The sequence below is a fragment of the Dipteris shenzhenensis genome, chromosome 6 (genome assembly GCF_047967505.1).
Source record: "Dipteris shenzhenensis isolate YYH24624 ecotype China chromosome 6, Dip_SZ_1.0, whole genome shotgun sequence".
Lineage (NCBI taxonomy): Eukaryota > Viridiplantae > Streptophyta > Polypodiopsida > Gleicheniales > Dipteridaceae > Dipteris > Dipteris shenzhenensis.
The window spans coordinates 38,352,481-38,379,374 of record NC_141601.1 but is presented as its reverse complement, the minus strand read 5'-3'; the positions used below and the strand labels follow the sequence as shown (position 1 = coordinate 38,379,374).

At 45.4% G+C, this 26,894-nt stretch overlaps 1 protein-coding gene across 1 annotated transcript in view; it reads right to left on the bottom strand.

Moving 5' to 3' along the window:
- The window catches only part of LOC147901147 (polyribonucleotide nucleotidyltransferase), a 276,757-nt gene that overhangs the window by 200,785 nt on the left and 49,078 nt on the right, over window positions 1–26,894 (bottom strand). The window lies entirely within an intron of this gene.

Here is a 26,894-nt window from a genome sequence, read left to right as displayed (position 1 = left end):
CTCGGGAAACGGAGCCGAAGATGATCTGAAATTCTCCCGAGGAGGTTCCTAGAACACGGGCAGTGCCAAAGCAAATGAGGGACAGTCTCTGAAGGAGCCTGACATCATAAACATGTGGATGGTGCAATGTGACGTTTGGCAAGTGTGATTCCCACTGACAATGTGCCGGTCATGCATCTCCAAAGAAAAAGTCTTTGTTTCAAAGGCATTTTACACTTCCATAATATCCGGAGATTCTTCCGCCACCATGAGAGGGGCTTCCTGATATGCCACAGAGTATTAGCATATTGCTGAATCCATGAAGCACACTGAAGAAGCCTGTAGGCTTTGATGGAGGTCAAGGCAGGCAGAGGAACAGGATGAGAGCATGTAGCAGAGGGTTGCAATTGCCAATCCATAAGCCTGTCTGTGTCAACCACAGAAGGAACACGTAGAAGAGGATGTAACAAATCAGCAATTTTCTTCCATATCGACCTATGATGCATTCCCAATGCAAAGGAAGCAGTGGCCTGAGGAAAAGATAAGACATAGCCCTGATCATCTACCACATCATTTATGTATCTAATTCCCAATTTCATGAGATTATATGTCCGAACAGGTTCCTGTAAAGCAAGTGGAATGTCAAAGATGGCACTCCAATGAATACTTTCTTTCCTCATTGAGTTTGTCCCCGAGCAATTATCGGGAGCCCATTTGACCTTAGAAAGTACCTGTTTCCAATCAAGTATTAGAGCAGTTGAGAAAGGACAGCCAGGTATCTTCCCTACAAATCTCCCAATGACAACCTCCCAATGATCAGTAGTCCAATGACCATAAGCAGATGTCCTCATGTTGACACACATGGATGCTATCATACAAGTCCATGGCTGTTGTTGACGGAAAAAAGTATGGAGCATAGTCGCCTTCCTTGCAAGTACATGATATCTTATATTGAGAACATTAAGTCCACCATGCATCCTAGGAGAGCACACCACTTGCATCTTCATCAGTCTCAATGCTTTCACAGCTGTTTTTGTCCTCCATAACATCTCCACAGCTTGAGACATAAAGGCTGAAATATCTCTAGGGGACCAATGCAACAAAGGCAAAAAGAACAGGACATAGGACATTACAATGGACTGTACTATTCTGAGCCTGACATGGAGTGGCCACGTAGAAATTTTCCAATATTCCAGTTTATGTTGAAGTCTTTGGAAGATCCATTTTAACTGCTACTTCCTGGTGATATGCCATCCTATAGGATATCCCAAATGCCTGACTACATCTTTGGAATGCACCACCTGACCTGGCCAGAGAATAGAATGCCAGTCACATTGTTTCAGGGGAAGCAATTTAGATTTGTCAAAATTGACATGCAATCCCGCTGCCAATCCATACAATGATAGTGTGGTCATAAGCATGTGAACTTCCCGGGGAGAATTCTGTGGCATAAAGAAGGAATCATCAGCATATGCATGTGCCAAAAAAGATGCAGCCCTAGTGATTTTAAGACCAGTCATCTGTCCTGTGTCTGTAAGATGATCAAGATACATCAAGAGGGGATGGGTCGCAATGACATAAAGAGAGCACTAAGAGGGCAGCCCTGTCTAACTGATCTACCCAATGTCCATGACCAAGATAGATGACCCCCAAGAATGCACTGAGAAGTAGAGCCAAAATAAAGCCAATAAACTGCATTTGCTATCTTGGGACCAAAGCCCAACTTTGTCATGATTTGAGAGATAAAATCCCATTGAGCTGTGTCAAATGCCTTAGCAATATCTACCTGCAATATGAGCACATCTTGATGCGAGTACTTAGCATATTCAATTGCAGTCAATCCATTGGAGATATTGTCATGGATTTGTCTTTGCGGCACAAACCCATACTGATGAGGATGAAGGCCCGCATTCAATATCCTGTGAAGCCTATACACAATCATTTTGGCAATGAGTTTGTAAACTATAGGCATCAAAGTAATAGGCCTCCAATCTGACATATGGTCACACAGATGTTTTTTGGGCACAAGTTTGACTATGCCATGCTTCCAAGGGTGCGGCAAGTGATTTTCTTGCCAGGCAACATTGATCATTTGCAAAAGGACATCTTTCAAATCATCCCAAAAAGAAATATAAAATTCCACCGTAAGGCCATCCCAGCCAGGGGACTTGTATTTGCTGAGGTGGGACAATGCATTATCAAGTTCTGTGCCAGCAAAAGGTCTCTCCAATCTAAGAGCATCATCCATTTCCACTATCTCATAAACATATTGAAGAAATTCAGTCCTCGCTTCAGTCATTTGATTTGATGGGGAACCAGGAGCAGAGAACAATTTCTGCTTGGAGATCAGAGAAAGAATGCGTCCAAGAGCCATCTAGCTTCCTTACCCTTAGACATGAGATTTTCTTTCGAGTAGCATGCAGGTCCTGGAAGAAGGCTTTTGATGAGCAGCCCTTATCCATGAGGGGCTTCATTCTTGCTCTAATCTGCCATTTGTGCAATTTCCTCTGATCATTATCAGTCAGTTTGATCCGAGCATGTGAAAGGGAATCATTTTCTGATTCAGAGAGAGGCCTTAAATGTGAAAATTCAGTCAATTGTTGTGCTGTCCTTTTTGCCCACTTAACCTCATTCCTCCATTTAGTCATATGCCAGTTTCCATACTCCCTAATGACATTCTGTATACGAGATACAAAACTGTCCCAAGCATAATCCATGTCCTCCTGAGCATGCAAAGGCAAGGGATGAATTGCAAGTCTGATCATTTGCTGGAAATAGTGATGTCGGAAATAAGCCTGATTAACATGCTATAATCTACTGGAAAGATGTGGCAAATCATCCAGTGGCATGCCAAGTTGCAGATTCATCCATAATGGGGCATGATCGGACAAGCCCAATGAGAAATCTATGAGGAGATGAGGGCTAAAATCTGCATATTGTTGTGGGTAAAACAAATACCATCTGTCAAGCCTTGCCCAGTATGTAGTAAATGCATTATGATGAAAAGTATATCCAGGCACTGACCCTTGGAGAAGCAGCCATAAATCTTCAGCCTACACAGAAAGAAGCATGCTATCCCATTTCTACCTTTCCGATGATAGCATATGAGATCTTGAAGTGGTGTTATCTCTTGGCAGAGGGGAATTATTAAAATCTCCACAGATAAATGCATTAGATCTCCATGGATATTTGCTTAAAGAATCCCATAAAGAAGCCCTCATGGTAGAGGGGAATTATTAAAATCTCCACAGATAAATGCATTAGATCTCCATGGATATTTGCTTAAAGAATCCCATAAAGAAGCCCTCATGGTAGAGGTCTGGAAGGCATAGACTGATGCAAACTCAAGAATATCACCATTGACATTACATTGTATGACCAGCCATCTGCCACTGCTGTCATTGAAGGCTAACTGAGGCTCCAGCTCATGTCTAACCATTATGCATACACCTGAGTAGGTAGTGGTACCAGCATAATATATATCATAACTGCCAAAGTAATCATGATGACCAGCCTTAGAGTGTTGATTATGCTCTTGCAAACAAACAATATCTGGCTGCATTTTATGTACATAATTCCAAAAAAGCCTCCACTTTGAGACATTGCAGAGGCTCTGTACATTGTATGTAAAGCACTTAAGTGTTTGATGCATGAAAGAGGTATATACAGAAAAGTATAAGTATGAAACAAGATATCAGAGAGACAAAGCCTCTGCCTGCATGGGCTGCATGCCTTCATGATCCATGAAAGATATAGCATTCTCCCCTTCTTCAGAATCACATATGGGGATGCCCTTCTTCAAAACCCCCACCCAATTTTGAAGGACAGGAGCTGAAGTGGAAGCATGTCCTGGTGAGGGAGAAGAAGCATCCCATTGACGAGATTGAAAGGGGCGTTGCTTCAATACAACCACCTTCTTAGGCTGTTAAAAACCATCCCGATCTGTTCCCACAGATTCATCTTCTCTTTTTCTTTTTCTTTTCCTTTTCCAGCAAGTGATTGCACCTGATTGATTGGTTTGGCATTCTTTGCTCCATTTCTATTTGCTGTCTTAGCTTGCAAATTCTCATTCTTTTCCCGTGTCTGGGGCGGTAATGCATTGGGAGGGGGCTGATGTAGAACCATTGGGCATTCAGAGGCTAGGTGCCCAAACTTGTGGCAGGCAAAACAAGCTCCTGCAAACACACCCCATTTCAATTCAAAACACTTTTTTCCCAATTGCACTCCCTCAACTTCCACTGCAATAGAAGGAGGGGTGGGTGAGTCAGTGTCCCAGAGAATGCAGAACCTGTTGCGGTTTCCCATAGGGCGTGGAGGACCAATGACCTGTCCCAAAGTAGCAACCAGGCCAGGCAATTCTTCATGCATATAGTCTGGGAAGTTAACAACCTCAACCCATACGGGACAATGATGTCATATAAGACTTTGATAATCCTTGTTTGGGGACAAAGGCATAGCATGTACCATCTGCTTCCCGTAAAAAAAAGGGGAGAAAGCTCAAGTAACCTCTGCTTGCATAAAGCATCTGATAAATGCACCTCATAAAATCCTCTAGATGCGAAATATACTCCCTCTACAAAGCATCCTCCAAGGATGGACTTAATCCATTGTGCGACATCACTGGCTGCTGGGATTCTTCCTGGAAAGAAAATTATAACCGCGGTTTGAGATAACTTCCGGAGAGGATTCACGAGGGAGGGCAATTTCAATTTGTACATGACCTCTAAAACTGGTTTGCCCCATTCCTGTCGTGACTGCTGAAAGTCATCCTTGAGGGTATCAAACACTTATTGAGCTTCCATAGTAAGTTCATCATCTTGTGTTGCAGGCTGTGAAGGGCGGCGCTTAGCATCTGCAGATCTTTCTTTTCAAGCATATGTACTAACATTACGGCAATGCAGACAAGCGGGAGCTGCGTTCAAAGCTGTGCAGAGGTAAGCCAACCTTATCGTGGGTCTTCGTACTGCCGTACGAAAACCGTACGGTGGCAAAACCAAGGTTATGATTTTGAACACCTCACGGGGAGCACTCCACCAACACAACTTCACTTACCGAGAGGAGCAAGTGGATATCATTCAATCTTACACCTACCTAGGGGCAATTTCGCAAGGCCAGTCTTCACGATGACCCACGCTGCCAGGGCACGACTTACATGAGGGCAAGGAGCTCTAGGTCAACTACAACGGCAGAGGCCGACATCCATGTACGCCATAGTCACCAAGGAACGGGAACGTTCCAAAAATTTGGGTGTCAAAACATGAACGTTCCGAGAAGGGGGAACAGGAACCGGAACGCCACGTCATACACAACACGTCATCATATGACATAAAACTATGCATGAAAATGAAACAAACTAACATTTGTACAGTTTTAAACTTTCTATATAAGCTCTAAAATACCCATTTGAAACTTTCAACAGCCCAATATACGTACACAACACGTCATCATATGACAAAACTATGCTAGAAAATGAAAGAAACTAACATTGTACACTTTTAAACTTTCTATATAAGCTCTAAAATACCCATTTGAAACTTTCAACAGCCCAATATACGTACACACACACACACACTTTTTTTTTTTTGGGTGCTTTATATTACAAGGTGGCTATCCCAAAACTGGGAAGCTGAAAGATACATAGTTGGAAAATACATCGAGAGAAAATCTCAATGTAAGACAAATATACATCATACTCTATATAGTGAGTTTGTAGGCAATCAAAAAGAGATTGCTGCAAAGAGTGACGAAAGAAGACAAAATTAGAAAAACTAGGGTCACCATAGACTCTATGATTCCTATCTTTCCAGAGAGTCCAAAGTACCCAATAACGAACCGAGGAAAAGAACAAGTCGAATTCCGGCCAATGAGGATGAATCCCAAAAAGCCAGAAGAACCTGCCGAAAGTATACACACGCGCACACTTTTTTTTTTGTGAAACTTTTTTGGCTTTATATTACAGAATCACTATCCCAAAACGGGATGTGGGAAAAATACATCACGAGAAGATCTCAATATAAGATAGATACACATCATGATCTATGTACTTTGTTTGCAAGCAATCATAGAAAGATTGCTGCAGAAAGTGCCTGAAAAAAGAAAAAGGTGAAAAAGTAGGATCACCAAAGACTCCATGATAGTACACACACACACACTTTTTTTTTTTGGTGAAAAGATTTATCTTTTATATTACAGAGTCACCCCCCCAAAGCAGGATGTGCTCAAGTACATCAAGAGAGGATGTCAACTTTCAAGATATGACAAATATACATCATGATCAAAAGTCTCTGTTTGCAAGCAATCAAAAAAAGATTGCTGCAAAGAGTGGCTTAAAAAAGAGTATAGGGGGAAAATGGGATCACCAAAGACTCTATGATTTCTATCTTTCCAGAGAGTCCATAGTGCCCAATACCGAACCCATACAAAAAACAAATCAAAACCGTGTCGGTGTGGGTGAACCCCAAATAACCGGAAAGATTTTCCAAAAGCAGATTTGGGAAATCTGGTTTGTAAACACAGGTGCAGCAATCCCAAAAAGTCACGTGTGTGAGAGCAATGCTAAGCATCTCGTGGAGCCAAGCATCTGTGACAAACAGGTGGAGCAACATGTCTGTGTGACAGAAACTGTCCAGATGGAAGAACTCCTAACCATATTCTCCAGAGAAAAACCTGTTGTCGAAGTGAAATTTTAGATTTCCAAATCCCTCGCAATCTCCGTCGCCACCATTGTGCGGGACGAGGGACGATTCATATGCCAAAGGTTGTTTGCTCGCTACAAAACCCAAGGCAAGGGCTGAAGAACCTTATCAAAAGAAGAAATTGTTATGTGAGACAGCTTCAAGGGACGACATGCCGACCTTGGCAAATGAAGTGTCCAGTCTTGAAGCCGATCCTGAATTTCCAAAGGAGGTATTGGAATATAAGGTTGAAGCATATGAGTAATAAGATACCAAACAGGACGGTAATGCATGCCAAGACTGAATTTTGCAGCAGCCTCAGGAAAAGAAAGAGGGGTCCCATCATCATTAATCACATCTGCCACAGAATGGATCCCCTTAATACTCAGAAAATACGAACGTTGAGGCTCCTACAAAGCCAACAAAGGGGAAAATGCTCTCACCAATGTATGCTTTCAGAACGTAAACAGTCGAGTGAAGTAGACTTGATTCCGAAGAAAGTGTCGCGTGGGATTACTTGGTCCCCAAATTTTGAGAATTGCCCTGTAAATGATCCCTACCATTCCATTCAAACTGAGATAAAATATGTTTCCAGTCCATCGATAGAGCCTAAGATAAAGTACCAAGGAGTGGGCTGCCAATAACCAAAGACGGGGGTACTAAGTTGAGAGAGCAAATGATGCATCATGGCAGCCCATGGCTGAGAACCTTGCATAAATTGCAGCATCATTTTGCTTCTATGAGAAAAAATATGTACATGAAGTTTCAGAATATCAAGTCCTCCATGCATCTTGGGAGAACATAGATGTTGCACCGAAAGTAACCGCAAGCTTTTTTTGCCATGTTTAGAGCGCCAAAAGGCTTCCATAACCAGAGAGATGAAGGCTGCAAGATGCCCTTTGTTGAACATGATCAAGGGCAAATAAAACTGAATACATGCCATAAGAATGAGTTGAACAATCCGTAGCCTGACATACAAAGGCCATGTGGCAAGTTTCCAGTATTCAAGTTGCTTCTCCAGTTTTGCCAAAACCCAATCAGATTGCTATCGACGAGTAAACATCCAACCAAGAGGATAACCCGAATGACGAACCAGCTGACTTGGTTGGACAATTTCACCAAGCCATAAAAGAGAATGCAATTCCTTGAAATGCAAAGATAACAATTTGGATTTGTGAAAATTAACATGAAGGCCAACAGCCAAACCAAAAAGAGAGAGTGCTTACACGCGCGCGCACACACACACACACATATATCTTTGTAAAACTAGAATATATCCAATCCTACAAATTTAGATTTTTTGTTGTTCTAAAGTCCAAAAAACTACATAGAAAATAAAAGAGAAAACGAAAGAGAAGAAAAAAGGTAACAAAAACTTTTTGAAAAACAAAAGGAAGACATACTTAGCAAGCAAAGCAACACTTATGTCGTCATCAACGCCCAAGCATAAGTAGCTATAATGGGTTTCTAAAAACCAATGGAGTCTCTTGGGCAAACCTAGTGCTTACTAAAAAATGTCCAAAAAAAAAAAAGAGAGAGAGAACAAGAAAGGAAGAAGGTGACTAAGCAAAAATAAACGATTAAAACAAGAAACAAAATCTTAGTCAGAAGGTAGTACGTGCCTTGTACAGAAGTACGGACTGTACGGAGGTACGGCTCCTATATGGCACTAATGGTGCTAACGATGGCGGCGAGGTGTTAACGGCCTTGACAGGCTTGTACGGAAGTATTGTACGGCGTTGATGACGATTGTAAGGAGGTGTTGACGGCGCTGATGACGACTGATGGGCCTATATGGAGGTATGGAAGTACGATCGATTGGGGAGGTATGGGCTACGGGAGAGAGATACGAGAGAGAGAGGTACGAGAGAGAGAGAGAGAGAGAGAGAGAGACATCTCGCCTCGGTCGATCTCCCCTGAGTAGAGCTGAAGAACCTCGATCATATGTGCTTTGGCTGCCTGTCACGTTGTGTATGGTCTCTGTGTCCCTTGTCCAACGGCTGTCCTCCTCTGGCTAGCTCGTCCTCCTCTACCTGAGAGAGAGAGAGAGAGAGAGAGAGAGAGAGAGTCTATTAACTTCCACTAGAGACCAAAAGGTCTATGGGACAGCAAGAAATCCTCTAGTACATCTGCTTTAGGGAGGGCACATGGCAGCTCCCAAGGAGTGCAAAAAACAACTCTCATTATTTTAGAGTGCCTACAAGATAGTTTAAGACTGAGAGTCTTTTGGTTTTGATTTAAACTCTCTGATTAGGGCTACGCCTTATCAGTAAACTGCCCATTTTCCATCCTTCCTAGCAGCCCCGACTTTAGCTAATTCTGTTGCCTTATTCTTCAATCGAGCTCGTGTAAGTTCCTCAAATATGCATATCTTGGTCCCTTTCAACTTGTAAGATTGTCGAAGGAGCTTGATTCGTAAATCTCGCGACTTAAGTGTAAGGATAGCATGTCCTCTGAGTGTCGGATATTAGTTGCTCCGTCATCATCATCATCATCATTATGATCCTCAACCTTCCATTCAATATTAGGCATGGCTGCTTTGACATGTGCTAACGTCTCACTTAAAGAGTCATCAGCTTTGAACCATCCTTAAAGCAGCCCCCCCACTCTAATCTTCAATGCATTATTGCGTCTGGCTTTGTGTTCTTTGATCTCTTCTTGGATATTAGTCTTGTTTGCCTTTGTGGCGTACTCCTCAATCACTTCTTTCTTGATTGATTGTACTTTAGTGTGAAACATATCTTTGACGAGAGAGAGAGAGAGAGAGAGAAGGGGGAAGGGGGGGGGGGGGGAGAGATTTATTCCTGGTTATGGTCTCTTTGTAGGCCATCTTCTCCCGGTTGTATTGATGCCCTCTGGGCCTTGGTATGTGCGATGTAGCTTTAGTTATTGGCACTTAGGTCACCTAGTACTTTTAGTGTCTTATGACACCTAGTATCAGTGGTACCACTAGGACACTGGGTCCTAGGGTTCTCTTTTATAATACTTTGTACTTTCATTTTCATACTACTAGTTGATGTGACGGCTTCCATTTCTTGCTCCACTCTTGTGCATCCTTTTGCTTCCGTGAGCCTATAGTGGTATCAGAGAGCACTTCCTTCCTGGACCTGCTCCCTACTCCTAGCTTCCTGCTTCTAGCTCCAGCTCCCGTACAGCTCCGACGCGACCCCCTGACTTGCTGTTGGTACGATTCCGTACGGCGCGTCAACTGTCAAAATTTTTTTATTTTTTCTCTGTCCGTATGATTCCGTACAGCACACAAGAGCATGTCCGTACAATTGTATGGATTTTCACAATGTCTGTACAGTTGTATGAATTTTTATACTTCGACGGCCGTACAATTTTGTAGCGGCTGTACATTTCATACATTCCGTACCGTCCGAAGCAGACATTGTAGTATATTGATCTGTAATTTTTTGGTGACATTTGAGGCTTTTGCATTCGGGCTACGATTTTGCAGGTAGATTGCAGAGTTGCAGACAATTTGGGGCTTTCCTGAATTTGCCCCATTTTTGGCTCAGTTTTGCTCTACAAATTGGGGCTTTTGGGTCTAGTGCAGGCAGATTGCACAATACTTTCAGATTTGCAATGAATTTGGCAAGAAATTGCAAGCCATTTGATCACATTTGCAAATTACAGCTTATTTTTGGGCTTCTTCAGATTTGGACAGCAAGTTCTATTTTTTGCGGTTGCAAGCCTTGAGGCTATCTTTTGGATCACTTTGTTAGTGCTTTTTGACTTGTCCCATTTGTAATGGCTGGCAACAATCATGATTTATTTGGCATTCTTCGTGAAGATGATAAGTTTGATGGCACCAAATATCTGATGTGGTCTGGCTGCCCCTGCTACTGGTCCCTCTGCAGAGGGTACTCCTCCTGATGCTTTATCCTCTAGCACCCCTATTGCTGCTCCTCCAACTCAGGAACAAACAAGATGGGATGCAAGAGATGCAAATGCACATTCTAGAATTATCCCCTTAGTCCCACATTTCCTAGAAGGGCTAAAGGCTCCATTAAAATACAGTTTGAAAGCTGTTGGCGGGGTCTCCAACTCTTCATTTAAGTCTTCCTTTGCCTTTGTTACTTCTTCTTCCTTCTTACCTGTAAGGAAATCTGCAAGAGAAGCTCTAGTAGTACTTTCTGTAATAAAAGTGAAAGAGAACTCTTGAAGCTCACAAATCCACTTAGCAAACTTTCTAGCAGGATTGGGTTTGCGAACCAAAAATTGTAAAGCAGGTTGAGATGTAAGGAAGAAAAAAGGGCGAGGAAGCAAGTATGACCTTAACTTCTTCACTGCAAAGACCAAAGATAAACCTTCTTTCTCCATTTTACCGTACCTCTTCTCAGCCTCCGTGAGTTGCCGACTTGCATAATACACTGGTTGCATGCATCCTTGCTGACCCTTCTGAAGTAGTATAGCTCCCACTGAATGAGTTGACACACTTGGATTCACATAGAAATCATCCTGCCACCTAGGAGGTTGCATAATTAGCCTTTGGCTCATGCATTCCTTAAGCAAACAAAATGCCTTATCTTGCTCTAGTCCCCATTGGAAAGATACATTTTTCTTTGTTAATAAATTTATAGGATACATCTTTTCAGAAAACATATCAACAAAGCGCTGGTAATACTTTGTTTTACCCAAAATGCCCCTCACCTCTCTGACATTACTAGGTGGTGGAAGGGCCATGATTGCTTGTACCTTCTCCGGATCCATCTCTACACCTTCCTCCGAGATAACATGTCCTAACAAAGCCACCTTCCTGGCCAAACGGCATTTTGCAAGATTAAGGCAACCTTTTGCATCATCAATACTTTTCAATGCAATCCTCAACTTTTCCAAGTGATCCACACGGCTTGAATAAATGCAAAAATCATCCAAAAACACTCTTGTGAACTTTCTCAAGTAGGGTGCAAATACCTGGCTCATGAAGCATTGGAAAGTTGCTAGTGCATTAGTTAAACCAAATGGCATCACCCTACATGCATATACCCCCCATGGTGTAACAAATGAAGTCTTCCTTTGATCTTCCTCACAAATCCGAATTTTGAAGTATCCGGAGTACCCATCACATACTGAATATATTTCATGGCCTGCAACTTGATCCAATATCTCATCCTGAAATGATAGAGGAAAATAATCCCTCTTTGTGCATGCATTCAGAGGGGGCGAAAGTCCACACAAACATGCCATTTCTTTCCTTTTGTTGGGAGTAACCACCACTAGAGAAACCCACTCTGAATTCTCAACTGGAAAGATAAATCTAGCTTGGAGCAAGTTAGTTACCTCCTTCCTGAGCACTTCTGCTTGTATCACTCCCAACCGTCTAAGCCGTTGCACCATTGGCTTGCTTTGAGGCTTCAAGTCAATTATGTGCTCCACTAAGGTAACTTGGTGCACCTGTGAGTAACTATTTGCAAACAGATCAGGAAACCCATCAAGCATTTCTAGGTATTCATATCTTTCAGTACCTGTTATAGTCTCATTAAGAAGAATCTCATTTTGTAGCTTCAGTGAAAGAAGCCATAGCTTTAGTAGCCATCTTATTAGCTTGATGATTATCTTTTCTTTGAATATGTACAAACTTGCAAAACTCAAAAGCTTCCTTTAACTCCATCGCTCTTTTCTAAAGATCTTGTAGATTAGGACTCCGTGCCTTATAAACACCTTTCATTTGTCTAATGACTAGGTGAGAGTCCCCTTTAACCTCTACCTCTTTCACTCCTTCCTTTAGGCAATCTTCTAATCCAAAGATCAATGCAGTGTATTCAGCCGCATTATTTGATATTGCTTCAGGAAATTGCCTACCCTTTGCGCATACCTCTTTTCCTTCTGGATCAAATAGAATTATCCCCTTAGTCCCACATTTCCTAGAAGGGCTAAAGGCTCCATTAAAATACAGCTTGAAAGCTGTTGGCGGGGTCTCCAACTCTTCATTTAAGTCTTCCTTTGCCTTTGTTACTTCTTCTTCCTTCTTACCTGTAAGGAAATCTGCAAGAGAAGCTCTAGTGGTACTTTCTGTAATAAAAGTGAAAGAGAACTCTTGAAGCTCACAAATCCACTTAGCAAACTTTCTAGCAGGATTGGGTTTGCGAACCAAAAATTGTAAAGCAGGTTGAGATGTAAGGAAGAAAAAAGGGCGAGGAAGCAAGTATGACCTAAACTTCTTCACTGCAAAGACCAAAGATAAACCTTCTTTCTCCATTTTACCGTACCTCTTCTCAGCCTCCGTGAGTTGCCGACTTGCATAATACACTGGTTGCATGCATCCTTGCTGACCCTTCTGAAGTAGTATAGCTCCCACTGAATGAGTTGACACACTTGGATTCACATAGAAATCATCCTGCCACCTAGGAGGCTGCATAATTAGCCTTTGGCTCATGCATTCCTTAAGCAAACAAAATGCCTTATCTTGCTCTAGTCCCCATTGGAAAGATACATTTTTCTTTGTTAATAAATTTATAGGATACATCTTTTCAGAAAACATATTAACAAAGCGCTGGTAATACTTTGTTTTACCCAAAATGCCCCTCATCTCTCTGACATTACTAGGTGGTGGAAGGGCCATGATTGTTTCTACCTTCTCCGTATCCATTTCTATACCTTCCTCCGAGATAACATGTCCTAACAAAGCCACCTTTCTGGCCAAACGGCATTTTGCAGGATTAAGGCAACCTTTTGCATCATCAATACTTTTCAATGCAATCCTCAACTTTTCCAAGTGATCCACACGGCTTGAATAAATGCAAAAATCATCCAAAAACACTCTTGTGAACTTTCTCAAGTAGGATGCAAATACCTGGCTCATGAAGCGTTGGAAAGTTGCTAGTGCATTAGTTAAACCAAATGGCATCACCCTATATGCATACACCCCCCATGGTGTAACAAATGAAGTCTTCCTTTGATCTTCCTCACAAATCCGAATTTGGAAGTATCCGGAGTACCCATCACATATTGAATATATTTCATGGCCTGCAACTTGATCCAATATCTCATCCTGAAATGGTAGAGGAAAATAATCCCTCTTTGTGCATGCATTCAGAGGGCGAAAGTCCACACAAACATGCCATTTCTTTCCTTTTGTTGGGAGTAACCACCACTAGAGAAACCCACTCTGAATTCTCAACTGGAAAGATAAATCTAGCTTGGAGCAAGTTAGTTACTTCCTTCCTGAGAACTTCTGCTTGTATCACTCCCAACCGTCTAAGCCGTTGCACCACTGGCTTGCTTTGAGGCTTCAAGTCAATTATGTGCTCCACTAAGGTAACTTGGCGCACTTGTGAGTAACTATTTGCAAACAGATTAGGAAACCCATCAAGCATTTCTAGGTATTCATATCTTTCAGTACCTGTTATAGTCTCATTAAGAAGAATCTCATTTTGTTGCCGAAGACTAGTGTGATCCACCACTTCCTCATACATGGTTGAAGATGATTCTCCTTTTGAAGCTCCATTTCCTTGATTGTCCCTCCAATCAACACTAAGGCAAAGATCAAACACCACTCCTTCCACCTCTCCTTCTGAGATGGACTTCTCCATTAACTTCTCCATCACGCTTCTTGGTTCTTTGTTTCTGTGGCTAGCTTTTATTACCTTGCGGGCCCCACAAATCCTCCCATAGGTTTCAAAACAAAATATCATTTTTTGTTGTCACATCGCGGGGGCCCTAGGAAGAGTTCTCTTTTCTTTTTAACAGGGGGGAAAGATGTGACAAAAAAAAATGATATTTTGTTTTGAAACCTGTGGGAGGATTTGTGGGGCTCGCAAGGTGACAAAAGCTAGCCACGGAAACAAAGAACCAAGAAGCGTGATGGAGAAGTTGGTGGCAAGAGATGGCTACTCTCGTTGGGGCTACTCTCGTTGCGGCTTGACAATCTTTTGATGTCGACTACTTTATTTCGTGTAATCATTAATGTGGGTGACACTAATTAGAATAATTAGTGAAAATGATTGCAAATGTGATCATGAGTGGAGTGCATCATTGTAAATACCACGGGTATGAATTATAAATACCTTGATATAGGGATAGAATGGTCTGGGAGATATATTATTTGCTTTGTAATTGGGAAATAGAAATGAGTCATATATTTAGAGTGGGCCAAAAGCCTACACGGACTCAATAATGTACTAAAATAATAGAGAGTGCACATGGAGAGCATGTGGAGGGCATGTGGAAAAGTGTGGAGGAGTGTGGAGTCAAAAGGAATCCTTCTAGAATTCTTATGTGGAATGTGGAGGATGTTGACATGTGGAAAAGAGGAGGGTCCTCTTGGGCTCCATGTGGGAGGACTATTGATTTTTCTACTCAAAAGGATAAAGAAGCATCTTGTGATGGGACACTTGTCAAAATCCTCCTAAAAGGACAATTGATGGTGACCCATGCTCTTATGTCACGAAGAGGACTCAAAAGGATAAAAAAGCATCTTGTGATGGGACACTTGTCAAAATCCTCCTAAAAGGACAATTGATGGTGACCCATGCTCTTATGTCACGAAGAGGTGAAAGAATCTATTGCGAGCAAATGTAAAAGGGTGAAGGGAGGTGAGAATTGCACTATAAAAGAAGCCCTCCCCTCTCTCTCAAGCATCTCATTTTCTCCTTGTAGCCTTGCCGTTGCCTTGTATCTAGCTACCTCTATGCCTCTCCTTTCCCTTGAGCCTTAGTCGCTCTCTTCTTTGTAGTTCTCTCCCATTGGGAAGCTTTCCTGGCTTCCAGAACCAAGATCTTCCCTTCTTTTCTCATTTTCTCATATTTTTTCCCTCTTCGCACGGGAGCTCCGTTGGTGCTCATGTATGGCTTGCTTTGGGATCTGTTCTGAGGGAATTCTCTATGCTTTAGGGCAATCTCATTCTAATATGTACTGTGGAAGCAACCCCTTCAGTAAGAGAAATCGTTATCTTTTCCGATTGCTCAAGTCGGTCATGGACTGTTTTGGTACCCTGTTGTAAAATGGCCATAACTTTTTGGTCCCTACTCCGTTTTGGTCAAAACCTATATCAAAATCTTCGTCTCTTTGAGCTCTATCCATTTATGTCTTTACTTCCATGTTCTGATTTACTGAGAAAATGTTACAGTTGCAGAACAGGGTATACTTGGATTTGGGACAGTTTTAAGGTCTGTTACTAAAATGGTCTTAACTTCTCATCTCTTGTTCCATTTTTCGTGAACTATATGTTAACATTCTTGTCTTTTCAAACCCTACAAGCATGTGTTCTTTGTTTTGGGTTTTGAGGGTCAAAGGAAGAGCTATTCCCATGCTATCATAGCTGTATTTTTATTTCCAATAATTGTGGGTTCTCTTGTGTTGAGCTGTATCAAAATGATGCGACCCAAGAACCCCATACGTCAGAATGAGCCCTACCAATTCAGCCCCTTCACTTCCATCCATGTAGTTCTTAGTATGAAAATTTTCTTCCAACAACGGCTTGCTCTTACATTCGGCGCTGAACACTTGGCAGAAATCAATGCTTCCCCTCAACCTTCCCTCTTTCCCATGTTTAACTATGATCTCACCTTTGATGTTTATATCTTATCTTGCTTTGATTCGTCTAGTTTCCTTTCCCTCTTGTTCTTTTGACTCTAAGAAGGGACTAGAATTAAGTCTTCAAATTCTGTGTCATAGTAGTATGAGGGAATCCTCATTGAAATCTAACAGGCCCACCTGTCTATTCCCACTATGTGCATTGAAGTCACCAAGGTGGAGAGTGTCCCCGTGTCTGGAGAACTCTGTGATGTCATCATGAATAGTCTCATATGGGCTGTGCCCGTCAGTGGTAAACACGAATCTCAGGTGCCGTGCATGCTTCTCTCTTCGTATCATAGAGAGGAGTGGCCTCAGATGTGATCTGAAGAGAACAGCCACACGTTCGGATCCTCGTACCCCACTATCCCTCCTCAGCTCCCTCCTATGAGTAGAGTCCAATGTGTATCGTGTCACTGTGGGTAGCCCTCTCTCTGGGCTCTCATGTGTCTCGGTGTAGAAGATCACATCTTTGTTACTGTATATCTCCAAGAACCCCCCTGGGTCGAACTAGAGGATGCTATTATAATTCCACTCTGCATCCTCAATTTGTTTTGCATACTCGCCCCATTGTTCAGACACCGTCATGTGCTGTCCCCTTGTCCTGCATCTCATACTTCTTTTTTGCCCTCTCTCGAATGATCACCTTGCCATCTTTGTAAACTGCCCATTTCCCCTCGTCTTGCAACCATCACCTGCACCATTCCTTCCCTTCTATGCTCGTGCTGAAGGAGTGTGAGATCTTCATCTAGAAAGATCTTGGTCCCCTTCAATGTTGCCCGTGTACTCATGAGGGTGGATCTATCTGTGGCTGTTTGTAACTTTACAACCAAAGGCCTCATCGGTGCATTTGCTTTACCCACTCTCCAGGTTGATTTACAAGTAAGGTTTACTCCCATCTTGTCAAAAAGGGTTTTGGCATCTGACATGGGTGCAGGAAGCAAACAACAAGCTCGAGCAAAACGTAGTACTGCTCAGATAGATTAGAGGAAAATACAAAGGGTGGTCTATATGGCCCCCAAGTCAACCATATGGTTAACCAAATAAGTCAACTCATAGAGTTGACCTGACCTACAAGGTTCATACTAAGGCTAAGAGCTAACAAACCCCCCTCCATGGTATGGCTGAAGTATCCTAGAAATATCTAAGGAATACCTGGAAACTACATTATGGTTGCACATATTTGTCCCAAAGGGATATAGCAACCTATGATATGTACAGAGTGATCCCTCACCTAACAAAAGGAGCCAAGTGTAAAGCAAGTCGAAATGCCTCAAACTTGGGACGTGGCAAAGCTTTCGAGAAAAGATCTGCCAAGTTGTCCTCGGTGGGAACATAGGACAACTGTATGTCTCTACTAGACAGTCGCTCTCGAATGTAGTGATAGTGGACTTCAATATGCTTTGTGCGCACATGAAACACTGGGTTTCTAGCAACCGCCAAAGCCCTCCGGCTGTCGGTGTAGATCGTAGTAGAGTCGGGCTGAATGGTATCAAGATTTGCAAGTAAGTTGCGAAGCCAAACACACTGTACTGTAGCTGTGAAAGCTGCTCTGTACTCAGCCTCACAACTGGATGTGGCAACTGTAAGCTGCTTCTTGCTGAACCAAGAGATGCATGAAGCTCCAAGCATAAAATAGTTGCCGCTGTGTGACACCCTAGTGTCGTCACATCGTGCCTAGTTGCTGTCCGTGAATGCATGAAAAACAAGTGGGGCCTCTGAACCATAGAGTAAATCCAAATGCTGCGTGGCCTTCAAGTATCGAAAGACCTGCTTCACTGCTTGCCAATGTTGCGTACTAGGCTTGTGCATGTATGTGCTGAGCTGGGAAACGGCATACTGAAGATCAGGCCGGGTATGACAAAGAACCAATACCCTACTGAGAAAGGGATGCATCAAATGGCGGACTTCCATCCTCGGAGGAGAAATGAAAGCCATGCTCCAATGGAGTAGAAACTACTTGGACTGACTCATCATTATATGCAAATTATATGCCCAAATAATAGTGCAACCGGCCCATATCTGGCCCAGTGATAAGCATGTCATCCACATATAAAAATCAGAATTAATCGGTTGGGCTATTCTGAAAGCCACGGGCTGTCAAAAATGCATGTATCTTCACATACCATGCCCGAGGTGCCTGCTTCAAGCCATAGAGGGCTTTTCTGAGCCGGCAAACCATATTTTCAGAACCTAATTGTTCAAAACCAGGTGGCTGAGTGACATAGACCTTTTCCTGAAGATCACCATGAAGGAAGGTAGTCTTGATGTCCAGTTGATGAATCTCCTAATGCCGATGAGATTCCATAGCAATAACACACGTGATAGTAGTAATGCGTGAGGTGGGAGCAAAGGTCTCCTCAAAGTTAATCCCTTTGCAACCAAGCGGGCTCTATCCAGGCGCTGGGACGAAACCGAAGCCTGGTACAATGATGGCTCTTTGGTGGGCTGCAAAAATGTATCATATCTGCGTCTATTGATCTGTCTTACGTTGCGGTGGGGGGCGCGGTCTCCTTGCTCTCTGGATGCTCTGGGCTATGTCTAGAGTGACCCCTCGTTTCTGTTGGTCTCCCTTGAGGAAAGCTGTGATAGGTCGGACCTCAATAGTGTACTCTGGGGGCTCCTTGTCGCACATGTGGCCTTTGCGCCCCTCTCTCGGTGGTATTGTGCCCGCTGCTCATTCAGACTGCTCTCGATCTTAGCAAAGCTTTTTAATGAAGCGGTTTGTTTGGGATTTCCACACACTTGGACCATTAACACTATCTCACCCATCCACAAGGTAGGGGATCCCATGAGCCCGGAGAACTACAGGACCATTATGATTGGACATGTCATGTCCAAGATTTATGCATCAGTACTTGACTCCGAGGTTAGCAGACTTGTAGAGTGTCAAGGACTCAGAGCAGCAGGACAGGCCGGATTCCGGCGTGATCATGGAACCATGGACCACATTCTGACGCTCAGATGTATCATCGAGGAGGCGAGGTCACGGAAGCAGAGGGTTTATTGTTGCTTTGTGGACTTTCGCAAGGCATTTGACACGGTCCCGAGAGCCCGCCTCATACGGCGCCTACAGGACTTGGGTTATGACCAGGAGATCCTTTGCGCTGTCATGGCACTTTACGAGAGAGTTTCTGGCAGAGTTCGGGCAAGATCCGGGTGGATAGACGAGATCATGAGTACCATCGGGGTCAAACAAGGGTGTCCTTTGTTGCCTACCTTGTTTGGCCTCTACATTGACGAGCTTGAGACAGTGATGCAGACACAGGGGGGTGTAGGTTGCTCTCTTGCGGGCACGCTGATCCAGATTTTGCTCTATGCAGATGATGTGGCTCTCTTGTCTTCCTCAGCAGAGGAGCTTCAGAGACACCTAGATGCACTACAGTCCTTTTGTGAGTCTCATGATTTGAAGGTCAACCTGGTAAAACCAAGGTCATGATCTTCAATACATCTCGAGCCATCATGCATCAGGAGCAATTCACATTTGCGGGGTCATCTGTTGAGATAGTTTCATTATACACTTATCTTGGGGTTATCTTCTCCGGTGGACCGAGCTTCACTATGAGACCCGCGATGCAGGCACGCTTGAGTAGAGGGTATGCCTCATTAGCGAGGCTAGAGAGGCAGTGCTTCCGCTCACACTTTCAGGATGCACGCACCAACGGGTTGCTTTTTGACTCCTTGGCTCGCCCAGCAGGGATGTACGGCAGTCCTTGTTGGGGGCCAGACTTGTCGGATACAGAGTGGTTCCACCAGTAGAGCGGCTACAGGTTCTCATGCTATCACGGATGATTCGTGGTAAGTCATCCGTTGCTCACTAGATCATTCAGGCTGAGTTTTGGTCACCCCCTTTACAGCTAGATGCTGCATTTCAGGTCATCACATATCTATACCGAGTTAGGGAATATGGGGATTATACCTCGGGGCGTAGCAGGCTACCATGGATAGCTCTATCCTCTTCTATGGCACTTGCAGCAGGAGGAGATCAGAGGTGCTGGTATGCACGTACAGAGAGATGGTTTGAGCGACTGGGGCTCCACATGGATAGACTACCTCCCTTCCAGTATAGCATGGATGCTCCGTTCTCTCCCCTCTTATCACACGAGGTCAACCAAGTTATCCGTGAGGATCTACTACAGGTACACACTTTTCGGACCTCGTTGGAACCGAGTGAACTTCCAGTGAAGCTTAGCTTCTACAGAGATCACTTCTTACATATCACAGCGGAGGGTTTCATTGACCCACCAAGATACACACAGATTCACCTACCCCACTTGATGAGGATTTCTCTTGGGCAGTTCCGGGTCTCTTTACATAGAGTTCTATTCGAGAGCGGCAGAGCAGAGCGACTACCTAGGGAGCGGCGCATATGAACTATGTGATATACAGGAGGTTGAGACAGAGGAGCATTTCATCTTCATGTGTCCTGTGTACTATGAGATCCGAGGACGTTTCCACTACCTCTTTAGAGATAGTTATGGGATTTTAGCCCATTTCCTCTCCTACCCAGACTAGCGGTGTTTGGCAGGTTTCATTCATGAGGCACTTAGACACCGCGAGACGATACTCCGAGCACGGAGACAAGAGCTGACTTCTTGCTCGGTTGATCCCTCTCAGAGCTCTATCACGGAGTTCTTTCAGCTAGATCACATGGATCCCAACGAGACGAGGCCTCGACATGACCGTGACCCAGAGCTCGCGACCCGACAGCTCAGACAGAGGGTCGACACACAGATCACACTTGGAGACATCCCCTCCTTGTTTAGAGTCGGAGCCCGACCGACGGGGGTCACAGTAGCCCTGGTTAGACGCAGAGCTACGACTAGGAGACGTGCTAGGACCGCACCTCTGAGTGGCCGACAACACTCTATTGCCAGCTTCATGCCTCCACTGCCTCATCCATCCTGATATCTTGCTATTGCTGGGGATGATGATGATATTGATGATGATGCTAAGATTGATATATAGTCGACCATCGACATTTCACAGGATTTTCACTGCCTCATCCATCCTGATATCTTGCTGTTGTTGGGATGATGATGATGCTGAGATTGATATATAGTTGACCATCGACATGACTATGTTGTACTTAGGACTTAGTACTGCCATTCTGCATTTTTTGCATTTTTTGCATTTTGCATTTTGCATTGGTATGGACGCTCGTTTAGTAGCTCCACTACCACAGCTCGTTGTATCAGGATTTTCACAGTCTCATAGACCCATCGGTCTTCCGAAGACTTTAATAAACTTTATTTCTTTCTTTCTCATATTGGCTAGCTTCTCTTCCTCCACTCCACTGTGTCCGGGGGTTGACTCAAATGTATAGAAGTCTGTGACGTGCCGCTGTGCCCGATCAACCCTCTATGTCCTGTACTGGTTTGACCATCCCCTACTGCTCTCTGATCTGTTGTAGAAGCGCCTCCCTATGTTGCCGCATCTCCATCAGATAAAGCCCGATACAGACCTGGTCATGGAAATGGATCAGTCGTGACAAAGGTTCGAAGCCACTCCCCTCTAGGTAGAGAGAGAGAGAGAGAGAGATGTATTAACGTCCGCGGGAAGCCTTGCGGGCCTATGGGACAAAGTGCACAAAAAAAAAAGGGACTCATACAAGCCTCAATGGGCTGGAGCAAAGGACGCGCTAGGGTCCTTGTTGAGTACCAATTTATGCCAGCAAAACCATAATCAAGCAAGTACAAACTGAATCAAGTGAATCTTAGAGCTGAGACTCAAAAATCGAAGCTCGGCACAGTACCTGAGTCTGTCGAGCTGTCTTGCGCTGCAGTGGGGGATGCGGTCTCCTCGATCTCCGAACTCTCTGGGCTATGTCCAGAGTGAGGAACGCTGAGATAGGTCGGACCTCAATAGAATGTACCGGTAGAAAAGTACACTAGTGTAAGGGGTCCATTTAGTTTTTTTATGTTTTAATTGAGAGAGAGAGAGAGAGAGTTTTTATTCCTATTTTTTATTCTTGTTTTTTGGAGGGCATCGCCAATAGTGTCGCTTTCTTTCCTACAACCCTAGGCTAGGCTGAACCCCTAGCCCAACTTAGGGGTTAGCTTCAACAAGGGGGTTCCTCAAACTTATGCCTGCCAATATGGAGTTTCCCAAGACTAAGCTGTTTGCCTCTACCCCGACCAATAAGCCTTCATACTCCTCCGTTGCAGCCACACCTAGTCCTTATGCGTTGATATTCAAAAGAAAGATTGGATCAAATCCACAGGAACAAATTTACTACCTAAAGCAAGAAGTTAAAGAGCTCAAGCTTATGGTTGCATCTCTTGGAAGAAAGGTGAAGGAGATGGAGAGTAAGGACAAGCAGGAGATCATTGAAGAGGTCACAGAAAAGTGCAGCACCTCTTCGCCACCACCAACACTTGTTTCTACGGTCAAAGAGATGATCAATACTCAGGTTAGCTCAGCCAAGGAAGAGATGGCTATTGTGGCCAGCAATAAAATAAATAGAGTAGATCTCTATGCTGAAGAATCACTTCCTTGGGAGCAACTCTTGTGTCCATCTCTCTCCTCTTTCTCTTCCTCTCAACAATTATTGTCCGGATGATAGCTCGCTTTGGCCGGCTGGATTCATCTCGACAATGAACTTTCCAACGAGCTGTGATCACACAATGTTGATCTAAAACATCTTGGTTCATTACATCGTGATTGCTGTTATATGTTTTCCTGTTTCGTCTTTTATAGCCTATCCTCCTTTGATAGCCTGATAGGGTTTCTTTTTTTTTTTTTTTTCCCCCGAAAAAACAGTGCTGATTATATTACTTCGAAAAACAAGATACAAGGGGTCAGTTTTGCAGCTGACAGGGCTGCGTTCACAAATCGGACGCAGCCCTAAGAGGAAACAAAAAGCTCTCTCTCACGGTGGGATCAGTTGGGTGTGAATAAACAACCAGAGAGGCGGTGAGTAGCGCCACTGAAGGCCCTGAGATGTATGCTCGAAGAAGAGGCCCTGTGTATCCCAATCTCAGAGGAAACGTCTCCGCTTCTCCCGGCCAGCCCGGGAGTCCCCCTGGATCTGGTCCCAGTGGCCTCTGAGCGTGTGGATAACCTCGCACCAGATGTCGGCCATGACCTGGGCAGTCGAAAGAGAGGTACCTCCGAGGATCTGCGCGCAGCGCGAGGTCCAAATGTGCCATCTGACGATGCTGCCAATAATCTCCCAGACTGGCTGCCTCACCTGAGATCCTGTGTCCACCTCTGCCAAATGCTGCGGGATGCCCTCAAGCGGCCCCCAAGTCCCCTGTGTGATAAGGAACATAGGGTCCTACGGGCCTGCCTCGAACAACTGGTGATAGCCACGTGTGGTGCTGCACCAGCAGAACGCGCCCCAAGTGATCAAACCTAACTCCGGTGCTGCACGAGTAAGGATCCCAAAGGCTCTCCTCCACACGTCCTGGGCGCGAGTGCAGCTCCAAAGGCAGTGCTTTGGTGATTCCTCGTCCTCATGACAAAACTGACAGAGTCCTTCCTGACCAATCTGCCGCAACCAGCTCCCCACTGGAAGACCCTTGTGGGCGAGTAGCCAAAGGAAGTAGGAAATCTTCCGCGGCCGCCAGCTCTCCCACAAGGCCTTCCAAAAGGCCTGCAGAAATAGCCTGGAAATACCCTAAGCATACCAACTGGGCCGCTGGGTGGGCGGTTTGCTCTGCATCCTCCCGAGAATGCTCCTGCCCAGTTTTCGTGCTGTAAGCGAATAAAGGGGTCGGCCCCTGGTCTGCCACAACCTCTGGCCATCTCCACTCTCCTGGGTCCCAGTCAAGCTCTAAAAGGGCCCGCCCCTCCCAAAGCCAGAGGCGCCATAACTGCAGCTGATCCTACTCTACACTAGGATCGATCCGCCAAACCTTTCCCACAAGGCCTACGACACGAACCCTCTGCCACGAGAGAAGGGAATCGATGAGCGCACCCTCTCTCCTGAGCCGGCCATCCCCCAAAACGACGAAGAAGGAAATAGAGGTGTCGTCCAGCCGACCTGCAACAACCAGTGGGATGCCGCGAGGGGTGAACTGTCCAAGCCAGCGGGCATCACCAAGCATGAGGATCTGGATCTCTGGTGGGACCAACCATCCGACAGGAATCGCTCCATCTATCTCTGTACGCCTCGCCTGAGCTCCACGGACTCCCCCGGCTGCTTCCGCTAGAGCAGCAGTCTCTAAGTGTCCCTCCAAACTCGAAGGGACCGGGCGGGCCCCCGCATCCAGCCGTCCCACGAAATATGCGACCTCTCCCCCAGCTGAAGGCCCGAGGCATCTCTGACCTGATCGTTCCAGATGAGCGGCTAGCAGTCGATCTCCTCCTGACTGCTAGGAGGCGACTGGAGGAGACAGAGACGAAGTCACCTCCAAACCGTGAGCAGGCTACGAATGAGCGGGGAGCGGGGGCGGGTAAGCGGTGCAAAGGTGAAGATCCACCTGAGGGACAGAAGCCACTCTCCTCCTCGGAGCGGGGTGCAAGAACTGATCCCCTGCTGAAGTAACATCTTCCACGTTTGCCCCCCCGGGGTCAAACCGCGGATAACTAACTTGCCCAGCAGGGCCTGACTCTGAAGCTCTGGATCAATGACCCCCAAGCCACCCTCAGCCTGCGGAAAAATAACTGTCTGCCACGCTACCCTGGCTCTGGTATCACTGAGACCATCCCCCCCGGACCACAGGAATATCCAAACCATCCTCCTGAGCTATGCCACGCAGGATCTCGAGAAGCACCAACAAGAGGCCACATACCATGCCGTGGCCAGGAGGACCTGATTGACTACAAGAGCACGACCTACAAGAGAGAGCTTAGCAGTGCTCCAAAAAGCCAACTTCTGTCGTATGGAATCTAGCACCGGGAGAAACTGCTGAGCTGGCGTGATGTCCAGGCCGACCTGAAAACCGAGATATCTAGTAGTCTCCCCCGCGGGATCCATCTGAAACCCAGAAACCTCCCCCACTGTGAGCAAGCCCCAGGGTCTGTGAGAAAACCAACTGATTTGTTCCAGTTGATTTTCGCACCGGCTGCCGAACAAAAGACCTCTAAGGCCAGCCTCACCCTCTCCAGTGTCATCTCATCATCCTGAACATACGGCGCCGTGTCATCTGCATACTCCGAGTCCAGGAGCTCCGTGTCCTCCCTGATGGGAAGGCGAACACCCCGAATCCCTGTCGATCTCGCACGAAGATAGTGTGACAGCGCCTCGGCGAAGAAGAGAAACAGGTAGGGAGCAAGTGGGCAACCTTGACGCACTGATCTCTCCAATCGAAATCGCTCACCCATCCTGCCGCCGATGATGACCCTGCTGGAAGTTGTCCTGTATAACGCTGAGATACCCTGAATCCATCCCACTGGGAATCCAAGTCTCTCCAAAGTACCCTCCAGGAAGGACTAGTCCACTCGATCGTAGGCCTTCTCAAAGTCCAGAAGTAGGATGGCTGAGTATAACCCGCTGTGTTGAGCCCACTCCGTCGCCTCTGAGAAGGTGAAGACATTATCCAGGATACTGCGATCCTGGACAAAGCATGTCTGAGTGTCATGAATGAGGTCAGGAAGTAGTGGCCGAACTCTGGCGCTGATCATTTTGGCAAGGATTTTATAGGCAATGGTGAGGAGAGTGATCGGGCGCCACTAACGAATCTCCTGCCGATCTCCCCCTTTCGGGATGAGGCAGATCAATCCCGAAGAGAGGCTTTCTGGCATATGTCCGCTGCTGAAGATCTTCTGGAGGGCTGCAAGGAGGGGCTTATGGATCTGATCCCAGAATGAAGTGAAGAAAGCAGAGGGCCCACAAGCCGATTTTGTGCCTGAAGAGGCTGATTTAGCAAGCCAACTAGCTTGCTCAAAAGGGCTCTGCTTCACATCTCGGAAGCAATGATGCTAAGTCCTCTTGTGCCACTTGGGGTAGCAACGGTGGAGGAGGAGGGAGGGGGAGGGAAGGAGGAGCAAACATGGAGGAGGGAGGGAGGGGGAGGGCAAGGGGAGCAGGCGTGGAAGAGGGAGGGAGGAAGGGGGAGGAGGGAGTGAGGAGGGGGAGGGGGAGGGGGAGGAGGGAGGGAGGGAGGGGGAGGAGGAGGGAGGGGGAGGAGGGAGTGAGGAGGGGGAGGGAGGGAGGGAGGAGAGAGGAGGGAGGGAATTCAAAATTTGAATTGGGTGTATAGACGGGCGTATTGGTGTGGGGGGCCGAGAATCCCCCCTCCTAGCAGAGGGAAAGACAAATATATTTTAGCGTTTACATCTTTTACGCAACGACGTAGAGATTGGTCCCATCTATCTCGTGCGAAATATTTCACCGCCAATCAAATCTTGGATCCCTCGGCTATGTACCAAGGATTCCACCAGGATCCGCCTCAAGAGATGAGAATTCATTCCGACTAGACATGTTATAATAAAACACAAGCCGGTATGCACATGTAGCCCTATAGTGCCCCAGATATGCACATATCAGGGATGATTACCAGCAGATACTGGTAGACACCACACAGCTCTCATGAGTTCTCTCCACTGCCTCTCTGGACAGTGTTGGAGTCTTTTGTCACTCGTCTTTTTTCGTACCGTCAAAAACTTGAAAACTCTTGACCCCTCCACATCTGAGGAGATTTTTTGTACTTAGGATTAGGTCCCATGGGTCATTTTTGGCCCCCCAAGGACAATAATAAATTCTACTTCTACCTCTACTTCTACTTCTCTCCTTTGTAGATTGTCTAGGTGGAGAGGGTTCACTTCTGGCTATAT